The 5133-nt window shown below is 43.8% G+C and overlaps 1 protein-coding gene across 1 annotated transcript in view; it reads right to left on the bottom strand.

The window, feature by feature from the left end:
• T265_13762 (hypothetical protein) overlaps nucleotides 1-5133 on the bottom strand; it is a gene marked incomplete at both ends in the record, with an annotated part of 101245 nt that overhangs the window by 95303 nt on the left and 809 nt on the right. The gene's annotated exons all lie outside the window — the stretch shown is intronic.

Here is a 5133-nt window from a genome sequence, read left to right as displayed (position 1 = left end):
ATATATATATATATATATATACTGTCTATCAAAACTGCCATAGCCCATTGAACTGACCTATCCAGTGAAGTCGCGTTTGAAACTGAGAGACTAGTTAATGGAAATTAACGGTTGCCGTGACAACGGGTTCAAGCAAACACGCGACGTTTCATACACGCCTGTACGTCAGTCACAGACATCGAGGAGATTTTAGGGTTTGAACGATTTCCTGTGGAAAAAAATACTGTAAAAATAGCTCGATGGACCGGTCTGATCGATTGGAACTCAAAGTTGGCCATGGGAACATGGAAAGAACTTCCTGTGTTTTGTTTACTATGGGTTGAATGAACTGTTGCAAACTGAGGTTTCATAGTGAAGTCTATACCGGCAGACGCTGTACTTATACATGGATTTTACGCCATGTGCGGTAGACAAAGTCCTACGTCATCCCACTAGGTGTATAGAGTAAAATAATAAATCGTTCAGCTGTAGCATTCATTTGGTGCCTAACTGCCATGCCACCCGAAGGTTGTACGAGGGCTGGGATACTGCCAGGTTGCCCAATCCTAGTCAGGGGAAGTCGAGAGACAGACATCGTGTTCGAGCCAAGGACCTTCCGGCCAGTAAACTCGCGCTCTAACCACTTTGGCCAATCAACGACCGGTCAAGTACTCGGACACACTCACTGAAATCGGTACAGTTAATGTCTTCCGCATACGCAAGAACAATAAATACAGGGACGGATTTATCATTCGTCCGTTACAATGACGCTGTGACCTTGACGTTGGATCCAAAGTGGGTCAGGGATAAACAATATCTGATAGCTGATTTTCACGTGAAGGAGCGTGCTGCGTCCGAAAATTTACCAAATCCCGAGGTGTGATGTAGTGCCTTCGAAAGGGTTTGTGTCCCGTGAGCAAGGGCACTGGTTTTATCCACATCCACGTGTTTCAGACAATATTCGTGAGTACATGACAGGACGTTTCTCACTTGTAAGGACTGTCCAAAACAAGCGTCCTTTTCCGTCAAGCAGGTCATAAAGGACACACATTGCACCATAAATTCGCATACGAAACACAGTAGTTTGCCAGTAACATTGGTCCTAATATAACAATGGAAAAGAATAGCAACTATGAAAGATTTCACGCATACCAGTGAGTAATTCCGGTTGCCAGTACATTCCGAACTCGACCTTCACCATCCCTCATCCCTGTCGCCAGTATGACATGTCTCAAAGCGCATCGAATCCGTTTGTCCCCTTAGGCCAAACCGATTTATTAAGAGAGTGTACAACACTATATATTAATACATGTCATGCATATATATTATGGCATATAATATATCTAATATAATATGTATAAGGCAAATCTTTTAGGATATATAATGCATGACATCCGTTCAACCTAGAGATTAATCAGTGAGTTTTGATCATTGTTTTGGAGCGTCTTCATTACGATGTTTATTTTTTGAAGGTAATTCGGTTTTTAGGGTCAAGAATTCATCTTTTTCATCGTTTCACTGTTGACACAAGAGCTTCGTCGGGTCACGTGAGTTGGTTACCTGGTTGATCAAGTTTTAAGGGGACCGATCGGTAAGACTAGCTGACTTGATAAGTGCTCGATGTCCGTTTGAAATTCTTGTTTGTTGGTTCGTGGGGATGACTCACACTCACGACAGATGGGCTAGAAGGGAGTATCATCAACTTGGAGCTTGCTTCTCCCCCTTTTAGGGCTCCTCTTGGGTTTCGTTCACGATTTTTTGGCTTTCGTGTGTTGGGAAATGCAAGAAAACTCGGGTTGCGGTTGGAGAGATGGAGTGAATTTTACTCAGTTTGGGTTTTGTGCCCCTTCTGACGGTTTGTTATCTTGATGGTGTAGGAAAGTAAATTGTTGTCACCAATATCATTGTCCTCGGATGGAATAAGTCTTGTAGGAGATTGATTCATATGGAGAAATACTATAGCACAGTTGTTTAGGTGTGTTAACCATGCATGCGACTTTCAGTACCTGTCGGAGGATTGGTGGAGAAACAACCTCCGTGAGGGTGGAGTTTGATAAAACAAAGAACTATCAGTACACACTGTGCTGTTTTAAAGTCTATCCGATTGGCATTCCCACACTTTTCCGACAAATCTACAGGAATAAATCAACAACCCATTGAGTTTTGTTCTGTAGCTTTCTGAAAGTTTCAAATTACAGAGACCGCATCATTTTGCAACAGAGGTAGCTGGATGAATTCTGGGTCTGCTGAAGAGACGGTATCTGATGGTAGTTGCCCTCTGATATGATTAAAACGGATCATTACATTATCTTGTTGGTAGTGTGAGGAGATTTGGGATTTTTGTGGAGATTTCGTCCTGTAAGTGAAGTCAATCTATGCTGAAAAGCCGAGAAACACTGTGCAGCTGTTTCATCCTTATTGGGAATCATCAGCAGTGCAGATCTCGCGAAACTCCGGAGAGTCTTGAACCCCAACCTCCTGGCTAGTAGTTTGAAATCTGTCGCTTTGCTTTGTTCGGTCACATTCAACACTAAAATTTGCCGTGAATAGTAGACAGAGATAGTAGCCACTCATGACCGAACGGCCACGGGAGGTCGCGGGTTCGAGACTCTCCGGAGTTTCCTGAGATACGCACTCCTGATGATTCCCAATAAGGATGAAACAGCTGTACAGTGCTTCTCGGCTTTTCAGCATAGATTGACTTCACTTACAGGACGAAATCTCCACAAAAATCCCAAATCTCCTCACACAGCTCGCAAGAGCGACGTGTCAGGATGAAACTGCTTCTCGGCTTTTCAGCACAGATTGGCTTTCATTTACAGGACAAAATCTCCACGACATTGTCGAGTTATCAAACTCGTAGCATTTTGCCTTTCTTGGTATGGTTTTGTGTACATATAGTTTTATAAATCAGACATTGTCGTTTTTATAGCATAGTTTGTCACTTAAAATGATCGGATTAAAACTATCAACTACACTTCCGAGAACCCATCGAGTCTACCCTTCTAAGAAGGATCCCGCTTGGAGAGAGTCCACTTTCCACGGAAGGTCCATAACCAACATCGTTCGTCGACAGTGACCTATTCGAGATATCGCAGTATATTTTCATGAAGGAAATTACTCACGAGGTTGCCGAAAACTCTTCGACAGCCCATAAACGGTTTCACCCTTCTTGGGGCTCATCAAGTATGCGAAGTCCCCGAGTTTCCATCGTCAACCTTGTGTTCTACTTGAACCCAAATTGAACTGACTTCGACAAGTACACTCTTCTTCAGGTCAATTTGGTTTTCACGGGAGACTCAAGTGAATCTCTCGTTGATTATATTCTTCAGCTGAATGTGCTGCACCAGGCCGCCTCACGTTTCAGGTTGTACAAGATTCGAGATATCGACCCAAGAAGGACAAAACCAATCGTGGATTGTCGAGGAGTTCTCAGCAATCTTGTGAGTAGTTTCCTTAATGAAAGACCTATAAAGCATAGACAGTTCACCAAATTTTCCGTTTCCCCGTTGATAAGGAAGAGCTCATATCCACGATTGCGAGTGTCTACTACTAAAGCTAATCTGCACTTTCCAGTCTGGAAAACGGCGAGCTAATGGTAGCAATAATTACACAGATTAAATCGGAATAGTCTGGTTTAACAGGCTTGCTTTATCCCGAATTCGTGTACGAGTGTAATGTTTTTCGTCGAGACTGACGATTTCACTACGAATGGCTCATTGTCACACTATGAGGGGCCACCAACACTCAACAGAGCCAGTCGGAGCGTCTGTGCCCCTTCGTCGATGGCTGGATGTGGGTTTATATATATTTCCCTCCAACTAAGGCTGACCTTTGATTGTGATTGGTCGTTCGGGCGGACTACCCTACTGGTTGGTCTCCTAGTCCATGTTTTAACTGGTCGACAGTGGATGACGCTTGAGACTTTGTCCTTCGTTTTTATTTGTGAGTGGTGGGCAGTGTCACTTGGCCCACCCGTCCGATGTGTAGGTCGCTGTATACGATATTTTATACATTGAAAACTTAGTTCTGTATACAAACTGGTTGAAGTAGTCAGTTGGAATTTCGTTAGCACGTTTCGAATTCGGTCAACGTGCGCCAGTATTATCAATTTACTTCGATTTACTCGAATGTCTATTCGTTACAACCAAACAGTAGGGGACCCAGCTGGTTGATAGCTGAAGATGATAATATCAAAGAAACATCGAGCACTACAGTTCGTAAATTTGTATCGGGAAAAAGGGTATTCCTGAACGTTTATCGGACGTTTGTTGAGGAGAAAATGCCCGATGAAGTCAACAAACCGTTTCTTTATCTATTGAAAAAAAACCTTTCCATATTCAAATTGGTCAGGCTTTTCTGAGTGTTGGTCAATCTGGAATCCATCCCCATCCCCACCCACCGGTCGCAATTATTCCACGCATATAACGATCCTCAATACAGAACAAGATGGAGATATGGGTATTGGGTGATCCTTGAAGTTGACTCCTCTCGAGAAGTCGAGATGGAGGATAATCTCAGACCTCTCCTAGGATGATTACCTGTCACAAGTGGGAGCACTGAACCGAAAAAGCCTAATGACACACTTGATGTAGGTTAACCACTGGCCTCCTGGATACACATGAGGCAGTGCAGGTGGAAGCCAGTCGGTCTATGATCAATACACTAGAAGGAATCAAAAGCCATCGACCAGAGGGGCGTGTAGAAGTGTGCGTTTTGTTGCACGCATTAGTATAGTTCTATCGCCGCGAGGTATTTCATGTACCCAACCAACACGAGCGCTCCGACAGGTTTGGAGCCCACCGACGGAGAGAAGGTCTTGACTGCACAGTCGATTGGGGCTGCGCAAGACTTTTTCTGCATTGGACTAACTCACCAGCCTGTTCTGAGGTAGCGTGAATCCACGTCAACAAATCAACGACACCTATGCGGAAGGTTGAGTTACTGGTGTTGAACGGAACGAAAAAAATCATCAGCTTAGTGGTCCACTCTTAAGCCTTGACTTGCGCAAATCACAGTGACTCCTACAGTTCAATTTGTTCTCACAGTTTGGAGAGCTAAGCTCTCTGATGATCACCGACAGGTGTTTGTTCATTTCTATCAATGTCTTGTACACACACAATCTGAGGGTGTGTCTAGCCAATATGTAGAGTC

The sequence above is a fragment of the Opisthorchis viverrini genome (assembly GCF_000715545.1).
Source record: "Opisthorchis viverrini unplaced genomic scaffold opera_v5_101, whole genome shotgun sequence".
Taxonomy (NCBI): domain Eukaryota; kingdom Metazoa; phylum Platyhelminthes; class Trematoda; order Opisthorchiida; family Opisthorchiidae; genus Opisthorchis; species Opisthorchis viverrini.
The sequence above is the reverse complement of the archived record's forward strand: the minus strand, read 5'-3'. Positions and strand labels throughout refer to the sequence as shown.